We start from the raw sequence: 12,009 nt of genomic DNA on the forward strand, positions 1-12,009 counted from the left end.
ATTTTGTTTGATTAGGTGAGCATGAACCAGGCTGCTATTGTTCTGCCTTTCACCAGAGTATTATAAAAAGTATTAGTTGTGCACATTTAAAAATAGAATTTGGTCACCTAGCTAATCTGCAAAAATGCCATAAGAACTAAGTTACTTCATATCTAATGATAATACTATCAAAATAGATTCCTAAGTCATAGCATTTTTTTCATAAAAGATTTGCTAAATAACAATTATTTAAGGGAGAAAATTATTATGGCTTTAATTTTTTATAGTAACTTACAGATCTTAAGAGAAAGCTAATTCTGAAAAGTATACTAATTTATTACTTTATTAAATGTTAATGAAATTATGAGAGAGGTGGAGGCAATGGCTGATCATTGTCTACAACCATTTATTATAAAATAATTTTCCATAATCCACCATCTATATTGCTAAACTGAAAGAAATGTTTTCTCATTTTCTATAAGAAAACCTTTGTTTCCTTTTAGGTGTTATTATACTTTGTTCTAATTTTACTTCCATTTTCTTCCATGTCCCTTCACTTATACCCACCATCAAAATCAATGTATTTCTTGTAAATTACTGATTGCCAGTCTTTTTTTTTTTTTAAACAGGATATAGACCTCTTTATTTCTGCCTTGTTTTCCCTCATCCCAGCCACTTAAAAATTTTTTATTATTGATTTTTGGCTGTACAGGGTCTTTGTTGCTGCACACGGGCTTTCTCTAGTTGCGGTGAATGGGAGCTACTCTCTAGTTGCAATGAGTGAGCTTCTCATGGCAGTGGCTTCTCTTGTTGCAGAGCATGGGCTCCAGGTGTGTGGGCTTCAGTAGTTCTGGTGCATGGGTTTAGTTGCCCCAAGGCATGTGGAATCTTCCCAGACCAGGGATTGAACCCATGTTCCCTGCATTGGCAGGTGGATTCTTTACCACTGGACCACCAAGGAGGTCCCCCAGCCATTTTTATACTCATATTCCTTAGTAAGCTTTTTACCATTACCTTCTTGTTTTGGAATATTTTTTTCTTCCAGTTTTATCAAGATATAATTGCTATAGCACTGTATACATTTAAGGTTTACAGCAGAGATTTGACTTACATACATCATGAGATGATTATTACAACAAGTTTAGTAAACATCTATCATCTCATATGGATACAAACTTAAAGAAATAGAAAAAGTATTCTTCCTTGTGATGAGAACTCTTAGGATTTACTCTAAACTTTTATATATAATGTACAGCAGTGTTATTTATATTTATCATGTTGTACATTGCATCCCTAGTACTTTTTTATCTTATAACTGGAAGTTTGTACCTTTTGACTGCCTTCCCCTACCCCTGACCCTAGTAACCATGAATCAGATCTGTCTTTTCCTATTTTTTTTGTTTGCATTGAAGTATAATTGACCTACAACACAATGTTAGTTCCTGTTACACATCATTGTGATTTGGTATTGCTATACTTCTCAAAATAATCACCAAGATAAGTCTACTTATGATGTGTCACCATATATAAATTCCTATTTATTGATACTGTTGTCTTCTAATTATCCTTATTAGCCAAAAGTATTCCATGACACTTAAGTCTTGAATTGCTTTTCTTCTAAAAAAGATCAACTTTTTTCCAAAAAAGTTTTTGGCTTTTCCAAACTAAATGTTATTCCCCTTTCCCTCTGAGAAACATTGTTCTAAATTATTTTATTAATTTAACAAAGTTCATATTGTGAGATCATGAACAAAGGCAGACTTTTAGAATTATATTAATGAAGACATAAAATAATGAAAATCAGGTTTTCTATCTTTTGTACTGAAGTTTCACTTTCAGGATAAACTTCTAAGAGAAGAATTAATATTTACTATGTGCCAAGCACTTTTTTTCGATCCCTGGATCAGGAAGATACCCTGGGGAAGGGCATGGCAACCCATTCCAGTTGTTGTCATTCTTGCCTGGAGAATCCCATGGACAGAGGAGCCTGGTTGAGCCATGCACAGAGTTGGACATGACTGAAGTGACTTAGCACGTATGCACGCACGCACTGTTAAGTTATTATATGTTTATTACAACTCTGTGCTCTTGATGGTGTTTTTATGGTTGAGGAAACTGAGACCCCGAGCAGTTGTGTCATTTGTCCAGGATATTTGGATATTTTCTGAGAGAGGGTGTGTTACGGTGTCAGTTCTTATGGCCATTACATTATGAGATCTCTTTCTTGCTCATCCTGTTTTCTGTGAACACCATGCCGGAATAAGCTCTGTCCTAGAACTTATAGTAAGGGGTCCAGTACAGGTTTCAGAATGCCAGTAAATTAGATATTAGAAACAGTGGTGCATATATAGGAACACATGGCCCAGTCTAGTTTAGTTCCCTTTGGTACGTGGGGCAATTACTTTGTCACTGAGAAGAAGTTTGGGTAGAACACCACATCCCTTTTCTAACATCAGCAAAATTGTGGTACCCAAATGTGGCAAAGCAAGTAAATTAAAAAAAAAAAACTAACAAGCTAGTCTTATGATTATTGATGTAAAAATTCATAGGGAAGTATCAGCATATATACTATAATCCTCCAAAATGTTTTGATATTGGTAAATCTGTTAATTTAGTTCACAGTATTAGTAACTCAAAGATGATTATGATCATCTTCAGTTCAGTTCAGTTGCTCATTCGTGTCCCACTCTTTGCAACCCCATGAATTGCAGCATGCCAGGCCTCCCTGTCCACCAATTCCATGAGTTCACTCAAACTCACATTCATCAAATCAGTGATGCCATCCAGCCATCTCATCCTCGGTCATCCCCTTTTCCTCCTGCCCCCAATCCCTCCCAGGATCAGAGTCTTTTCCAATGAGTCAGCTCTTCGCATGAGGTGGCCGAAGTACTGGAGTTTCAGCTTTAGCATCATTCCTTCCAAAGAACACCCAGGACTGATCTCCTTTAGAATGGACTGGTTGGATCTCCTTGCAGTCCAAGGGACTCTCAAGAGTCTTCTCCAACACTACAGTTCAAAAGCATCAATTATTCGGCGCTCAGCTTTCTTCACAGTCCAACTCTCATATCCATACATGACTACTGGAAAAACCATAGCCTTGACTAAGATGGACCTTTGTTGGCAAAGTGATGTCTCTGCTTTTCAATATGCTATCTAGGTTGGTCATGACTTTCCTTCCAAGGAGTAAGCGTCTTTTAATTTCATGGCTGCAGTCACCATCTGCAGTGATTTTGGAGCTCCCCAAAATAAAGTCTGACACTGTTTCCACTGTTTCCCCATAATCATCTTAATATATCATATTAATTCAATCCACATTTTAAATTTTTTTTCCTAAATCTTTCATGTAGAAGGAAAGCATATTTCTATAAGGAACTTTCTAAAGGCCACATATTGTGTGGTATGTAAATGTATAGCTCTATATACATATAATTACATATAGGTACAGAGGATGAGATGGCTAGATGGCATCAGCGACTCGATGGACATGAGGCTAAGTGAACTCCGGGAGTTGGTGATGGACAGGGAGGCCTGGCGTGCTGTGACTCATGGGGTCGCAAAGAGTCGGACATGACTGAGCAACTGAACTGAACTCAACTGAACACTTACTGAGTGCTTACTTTGTGCCTGGCACTGTTCCAGTGTTAAGTGTTTTGTATATGTTAACGCATATATCTCAAAACAACTATTTATTTACAGCTGAAGCATGAAGAGGTAAATTTGCCCAACATGATATAAAAGTATGTTTTGTATGTATGTGTATGTACAACCTAACCAGCCATCAGTGTAATGTGCTGTGTGCTAAGTCTAATGCTTGATAGTAACACGCTAAAGACAGTCCCGTTAATATCAGGAACAACACACGATAATCACTGTTAACATTACAATGTAATTAGACAAAAGTATAGTGCAACAGATATAAAAATTGGTAAGAAAGAGGCAATCTGATGATTTTACATTATTATATATGCCTGGAAAACCCAAGAGCCTCAGTGAAGCACTAATAGAAATACTGAGTTCCCTGAGATACCTCATTCACTGAAGTTTCATATATGAGAATAAAATAATTATTTTTTTGGACACCAACAATAACTAGTTAGAAAATATGAGGGAAGGAAAAAACCACCATTCATAGCAAACACAAAAGCAAAATATTTTAAGACAAGTTTAAAAAGAAATTTATAAGCCCCCTACAAAGAAATCTAGGGAACTATATTGAGAGAGGAAATTTCAATAAATTATTCCTGATTAAGCAATATAATCTTTCGTGCTCTTAAAGCAAGTATTACTGTAACACACTCTCCATCAAACTCCCATTAGCTTTTTGGTTGAAACTTGTCAAAACAGTTCTTAAGTATCAAAGCACATACATGCAAAAGATTCTCCTATGATTCAAATGGTGTGTAAAGTTTTGAAAAGCCTTCCCCGGAAGGCTCTTCATGATGTGGCTTCCCTGGACCTCACCTTTCTCACCTCACTTTCTGACTCCTCCCCTTGCTCACCTCCCACCAGTCACACAGGCCACCTTGCTGTCCTGTGAACACACGCTCATCTCAGAGCTTTGTACTTAGCCCTGCCTCCTCCTGTTACACCTTCCTTCCACTTCATTTCGGTATCTGCACAGATACCACCTTATCAGAGAAGCCTTCCCTGATTAAAAGTCTCTCTGTAGTATCTGTTGTCACCTGACATGTGTTTATCATTTGCATCCTCTCCCTCTGTGAACTTGGTGAGAGAAGGGACTGGCTTTGTTCCTGCTGTATCCCCAGGACCTGGCACCTAACAGGTGCCCATTTGCCGAATGAAACTGGCTTTAAAAATTACAGGTTCGGTCACTAAGAATTCTGAGGAGAGAGTGAAATTACAGTCAATCTTGTTTTTCCTTGAACAGTTCGCTCTTGAACATCACAGGCAGTAGGGACACTACCCACCCTCTGTAGTCAGAAAGTCTTCTATAACTTCAGTTGGCCCTCAGGATCCAGGGTTCCGCACCCCTGGATCAGCCATCCCAGAATCACATAGTCTTGTGGATGCATGCATTTCAAACCCAGTGTTGTTCCAGAGTCAACTGTAGTTATGTTCTATGAAGTTACTACAAATATTGAACCACTGCTCCTGAGGAAATACAAGATTAGGTTCCTGCAAGCCTCCTGTTAGAACATTTTTCATGGACCAGTCAATCCATAACCTTATTGTATATGTGGTACTGTTTGAAAAAGTGAAAGCGAAGTCCCTCAGTCATGTTCGACTCTTTGCAACCCACGGACTGTAGCTTGCCAGGCTCCTCCATCCATGGGATTTTCCAGGCAAGAGTACTAGAGTGCCATTTCCTTCTCCAGGGGATCTTCCTGACCCAGGGATTGAACCTGGGTCTCCTGCATTGCAGGCAGACGCTTTACTGTCTGGGCCACCAGGGAAGCTAAACAGTACTGTGGTACTGTTTGCTGCTGCTGCTAAGTTGCTTCAGTCGTGTCCAACTCTGTGTGACCCCATAGACGGCAGCCCACCAGGTTCCCCTGTCCCTTGGATTCTCCAGGCAAGAACACTGGAGTGGGTTGCCATTTCCTTCTCCAATGCGTGAAAGTGAAATCGCTCAGTCGTGTCCGACTCTTTGCGACCCCATGGACTGCAGCCCACCAGGCTCCTCCATCCATGGGATTTTCCAGGCAAGAGTACTGGAGTGGCGTGCCATTGCCTTCTCTGGTGGTACTGTTGAGAGACACTTTATTAAGTATACACTGTCAATTCATCAACATTGAACTTGAAACCGTAAACAGCTCTGTAACTTGTACCTGAACAAAGCTTACCTAACACGCATATTTCTTCACAAGACACATCACATCTTTCTTGCACTTAGCACTTCAGCACTAGACTTGAGGCCCATTTGAACAGCAAATTCACCAACAGAAAGCAAAAAAATGTGAAAATCATAGAGCTAACCAGCCCTTCTTAGGACACTTGTTTCAACATGAGGGATTTGTTCAGCCTCAGCTGGAATGTGTGCTTCTGGCAACTCAGATTTTTCGCCTCTCTGCACATGCACATGGCTGTGGAATGACTGTAAAGCACTGCAAAGATTGATTTGGGGTAAATAGATGTCAGTGAATAGGCGAGTTTGCAAGAACAGAATCTGCAAATAACAAAGACCAACTATACATCATTCTTCAATAATATTTACTGTGTTTCTACTGTGTGCCATGCCCCCAGACACTCAAGACATTTATCAAGTCCCAACCGTATGCCAGGCCCTGTGCAATACTCAGATAATCCAAAAATGAGTTTAACAGTGTTCTGGGAAAGGTTTCAAGGCAGAGTTGGGAACCTTCAATACTAATAGGTGAGATTTTAACCTGTGAAGCTATGGAGAAAGGTATTTTAGGAAAAAGAATCTTTAAGTTCTTCAACTTGGCTATATATTAGAATCATCTGGCCTATGGCCATACTTCACCCAGACCAAAAAAAAATAAACATCTCTCGGGATGAAACTCGTATGCCAGTATATTTTAAATCTCCCCAGATGATTCCAGTGTGCAACCAAATTGAAAGAACTACTGCTTTAAATCCTCGTGTTTGGCTGGAGTGCAGGTTATGTGAAAGGAGGTAAAGAACAAATCTGGTAAAGAGATTCTTGGCCCAGTTATTGAAATGCTGTAATTTAGCACATATTTATTAAGCACCTGTAGGCACTAATGCTGGAGATACAGCAGATAACGAAATACAAGAATCTTTGGTTTGTTAAGAGTTTATGGTTGAATTGTTTTGGCAGCTGTTTAGGATGATTCATAGTCTAGATTTAACTTACAGTATTTGGTGATTTGCATTTAGAAGGAATCTTGTCCTAAATGCTCAGAATTCTAAATTTAATTGTAAATTACTATATCATCCTCTGATATGAATAGAACTCCATAAAGAAAAAATTGTGTTGTGAACTTCTGTGCTAGTCTTAGCATTTTCTAATACAACCATTAATTTTGTTAGCTTCTCAAGAGTTTTCCAGTTTCTCTCACACTAGGACAATTATCTAGAACCATTAGTTCCATTGGAAGTACTAACTCAAGCATTTCATTTCTCTTCTTATAGGAATTGGTGTATAAGAAACAACTGTCTTGATTATTAGTAAGAGTTTATATTTAGATCAATCTTAAATTAACAAAGAATTTTAATTGGGTCATAGTTGGTTTGCAAGTCCTTTTATATTATTTGCCGTAAGCTATGTTTTATTTTTTCCTGAGTTCCTTTATATTTAATGTCCTATTATACTATCTTCTAGATCATTAGCAAGAACAGAGACCCCTAATGATAGCGGCCTCTTATAATTCTGTCTGATACGGTTATTCCTTACGGTCTGAGTCTGTCAATTTCACTTTTAAACTTTTGGTCAAGCAGTTTTGAATTAGCTTGCTAAATAGTTATTTAACACCTAAAAAAGAAAAGACCTGTGCCAACCTCAGCTTGTATACATACTCTGAGCTGAAATGAATGTGCATCAGTGAGCATGTGTGGGTGGGAAGTGGGAGGTACCGTGCTGTGGGGTCAGAAGGAGAGACTAGGCTTTGAGAGGGATGTTGTAAATATTATTATCATTACTGTCAGAGATAAGGTGCCACATATACCATCCGGTTGTGTTATAATGCAGAGAATATGTCTTGCATATATGTCATATAAAATTGTACAGTTTGGGTCAGCTTTTCCTCATTTTCAGTGGTGCTTAATGCAACTGTGTGTTCTGTTAACATGGATGGTATCATGTGCTTCATACTTCTTTTAAATCATACAGGTCCCTTTTCCCTCATGAATTTTCTCTCTCCTGCTCCCCACATAGCTGCTTTAGCAACCTAGTACATCATTTGGGTTCATTTATATTCCCTGAGCTCTACTAAAATCGCTCATTCCTTGAGTATTTGCAAGTTTTATAGGAATTGAAGGTTACCTTTTTAAAAAACTTGCTTGTTTATTCGAATTTTTTAGAAATGTGAAATGGAGCTTGCAGGGCCTTAGGGGAGAGAATTGCCTGGCCATCCAGTGGTTAGGACATGGTGCTGTCACTGCTGTGGGCCCAGGTTTGAGCTCTGGTCCGGGAACTTCAATCCCACAAGTCAGGCTGCACAGCCAAAAAAAAAAAAAAAAACTAAATGGAAAGCTAGTCATTAGGAAATATTTGAAGTCTTAGGATATGGGTCATATTGTCACTTAAAGTGACTATAGAAAAGTTTCTTTGTTTTTAGATCACTGAGAAGAAATACTACTTTGTGGATTTACTATTGGTCTCTGAACCATAAAGAGAATCAAGAGTTATCTTCTCTTAGTGATATGGCACTGAAGTTTTCTTATAGTGAAACCCTAAGAATTTTGACTTGGGGAAGCGTTGTCTTTCTTTGTTACAGAATTGGTTTTTTTAATTTTTTCAACTTTATCCCTTTACAGTATTTTTAAAGTGGTCTGTTCAGAGTTAATTTATGTGAGTTTTTAATCACCTTTTTTTTTTCCTTAGTAGCTCTTTATAACAAAACATTATTGAATATTGTTTTTTCCTGCCTTAGTTCTGAACCAACTGAGAAACAGACAAAGGAGCCAGGCAGATGGACATAAAAACAGCAATTCTTGTTGATGAAGGTAATGCAGAGCATGACTTAAGAGCACAGCATAAAGGGCTTAGTAACACTGAACCCCCAAATTAGAAAGATTTTATCACTTAGTCTCAGGCAGCACTGCAGAGCAAAGCAGCTCTGTGCTGTCTGCCCCAGGGTGGACCCCAAGAGAAATGTGCAGAGGGAGGGGCGCTTGGCTTACACAGACCCCTTCCCCAGGTGAGGAGGAGGAGGCCAGAGGGTAACTCCAAGGGATGCCTCTCTAGTCAAGAAGTTGGAGCCAGAGGAGGAGACCATGAAGAGGCCTCTCATGCCTGCCAGGCCTGAGCTTATTACTCAGTTGCACAGCTGCCCTGAATATTGAAAGCAGCCCCCATGGCAGAGGCAGGGCTGTAGAAACATTGCAGGTCACCACGGGCTCTTTGATAAGCTCACCCTGTTCACCAGGAGAAATAAAAGCTGGCAGGGAGCATTTTGTTCATGTGAATGCCTGCATTCAAATTTGCAGGAGCCCATTTCTTTACTGGTCCTATTTTTCAGTCAGATGTCTTCTAGATAGCAACAAACTGCTGGGTACCATTTAGATTTTTTTTTTTCTGTATGGATTATGGAAGATTAAATGGATCTGCCCTCAAGGAGCTTACAGCCTGGTTCATAAGTAAATGCTATATTATGCAGTACAGACTATTCATGTTATGGAAATTAAGTAAAAACTGGACTGGTCCAGGATTTTATGGAAAAGTAAGCCTTGAGCTGGAATTAGAACTACAAATATGATCTGGGTAGGTGAGGCTGTGCAAGAGAACATGAGTGAAGGGACCGTTGTTTCAGCATCTGTGACTTCACCTTAATTGAAGTGGGAAATAAGATGACAGAGCTTAGAGCAGCCCCCACTGTAAGGGGAATCTTGAGAACAATACGGAGGACAAGAGATGTGATCTCCTGTTGAGATTTGTTTTTTAAACCTAAGAGTGGTGTCAGTGGAAATTACTTTGGCAAGGATGTACTTAGGGAGTATTGTAGGAAGGAGATAAATTAAGAAACAAAAGTAACCTAAGCCTAAGGAAATGAAATATAGTAAGGGTCTCTCATGCCCATCTGACTTACTACACGTATAATAACTCTCATAGGTTAGAGAGTAGTGCCTGATTGATTTTGCTCCATTCTTTTACACTGGGTGCATAAGTTAGCTTTTTGGTTAGCTGGTTGTTGTTGTTTAATCAAATTAATAAGAGTTTTTTTGTTAAATTTAATCTTTCACACTTCTGGGGACAATTGGGAAGATTTGAATTAATAATCTTATTTCAATGGTGGTGTTGTGAGGATCAGAAGAGATTGTAGATTGAAGGAGAACTAATGCATACTGAGAGAAAGGTTCCAGGAAGCCAGGTTGGATCTCCCCTGACAAAGAGAATTGATGCCAACACCAGCATGACAGCCCACGTGTTTCACACTCATACCTCAGCAAACAGTTGGATTCTCAAATGTTAGGGAAGCCTTTGACACTGACAGACTTTAGTATCACTGCTGAAGCCACAGTCACACACTACGCCCTGTGCTCAGTCAGTTATTGCAGTGATCCAGACAGCCTAATACAGCTGTTTGCATTTTCTCTGCAACTGGGAGTGGACCAGGACCATTGGACTCAAAAAGGCGGGGGAGGGCCTCTTTTCACCTACAGATGTTTTAATGTACTTATCAAGTTATCCAATACTAGCAACCAACATAGTCTAAATACCACAGCAGGATCTGATTAGCTTTTTCAGATCACTGCCTTTATTTGCTGTTTGCAAAAAAGCTTAATCCAGTCCTAGGGATCAGACTTCCTGCTGAGCCTGTGGGTACTTTTCTCTCATTCTTTGTGTTCACAGTGGCAGGAATTAGTGAGAAGATTCCTCCTCCTCCTGCATTAAAGCTATAAAGTAGTAACTATAGTAGCAATGGGGGAAAAGAGAAGAAAGAAAGTCCAAAGGAAAGAGGGACTGTCTGTTCATACTAAAGAGTGTCTTTTTTATGTACAAAAGGGAAAAGGGTTCAATGTAAACTCATAAATATTGACCTCACTATCTCTAGTCAGTACATGTAGCTTACGTTTTATTTGGTTTTAGTTAACAACTTTGCATGAATATATATTTTTTATCTTGATCTTATTTAATCAGATTCAGTTTTACCAAAAGTCTGTTTATTAACTATACTAGTGGCCTTGATTTATCTTTCTTACTTTTTACTCATGAGATTTTTTTAAGTACCAGCACACCACCAAAAAAAAAAGATAAAATTCTAACTTTTTTGATTCCTGTGATGTTCATATGCATAAAATTTGAACTCTATGAAATTTACTTTATAATTTTCAACAAACTGTAATATTAGAAATGCTTTATATTGATCTCTAGTGGCTGTATGAAATTAGGCCATGGGTGTAACTGTTGCAAAAACATTGCTGTAATCCTTGGTAGAAAAAAATAATTCTTCCTTTAGAAATCAGTTTGATACTTAGAATCTCATCATTACATTTAGTTTAAAAATATTTCCACAAATTTTAAAATTTTCCAGCATTTTTGGAATGACATACTTCCGTGGAATATTAAGTTCTTTTTGAGGAAAAATATCTGTAGACAAACAATGATCTACAAACACCATACTTCATATGTTAGTTTTATTTCTGGAAATACCAATAATTTTTAGGCTTTTAGTAGGCATACGGAATGTTTTCAGTGAGGTAACTGAAAAATTTTAACCGTATATTTTCCTCTTATTTTGTAAACAGAAAGCATCTATCTGACTTAAATTTGACTGAGCACAATAAAGACACGCCCAAGAGTCCCAACCAATATTAACTGTTTTCTAAGTTTTGTCAAATGGTCCTGTGAGTAGTGTCTATATTTGTATGTGAGAAGAGAGATTGATTTAGATTAATTGAGATTGTTTGGGGTGCCTTAGCCAAATTTTATACCTGTAGAGTGCTTGATTATGTAATGGAAAGCCTAACCTCAGCTTAAATAAGCTTATATCCGAAAATTGTATTTTAAGAGGAGCTTTTTGCCTTCACTCTTCTAATTTGCACTGGAATAAAAGAGGATGTGTGTGTGTGCGTGCGTGTGTGTGCGTGTGTGTGTGTTCTACATCACATAAGCAAGTAGTAGAACAGCTCTAGATATCGTTTAGTAGGGAAATATTCTCACAACACCTCATGGTGTTTAAATTTTGATTGAATTTTCATAGTCAGAGACCACTCAAGATATAATTTATACAGCTCTCAAAAGCAGATAGTCCAGAACATTATAAATAGTCTGGCAATCTTTGAAATAAATCAGGATAACAAGCTTCCTCACTGACAGGGATGATTTTTGTATACTTGTTGCCCTTTTAAAATATTTCAGTGTTTCTTCTTTGTAAATAACTTCTTTGTTACTTGTTCCTGAACTGAAATTTGTACATCTTACAA

The 12,009-nt window shown here is 38.2% G+C and overlaps 1 protein-coding gene across 3 annotated transcripts in view; it reads left to right on the forward strand.

The window, feature by feature from the left end:
* ZC3H12C (zinc finger CCCH-type containing 12C) overlaps positions 1-12,009 on the forward strand; it is a 76,689-nt gene that overhangs the window by 19,534 nt on the left and 45,146 nt on the right. The gene's annotated exons all lie outside the window — the stretch shown is intronic.

This window comes from Ovis canadensis, chromosome 15 (assembly GCF_042477335.2).
Source record: "Ovis canadensis isolate MfBH-ARS-UI-01 breed Bighorn chromosome 15, ARS-UI_OviCan_v2, whole genome shotgun sequence".
Taxonomy (NCBI): Eukaryota; Metazoa; Chordata; class Mammalia; order Artiodactyla; family Bovidae; genus Ovis; species Ovis canadensis.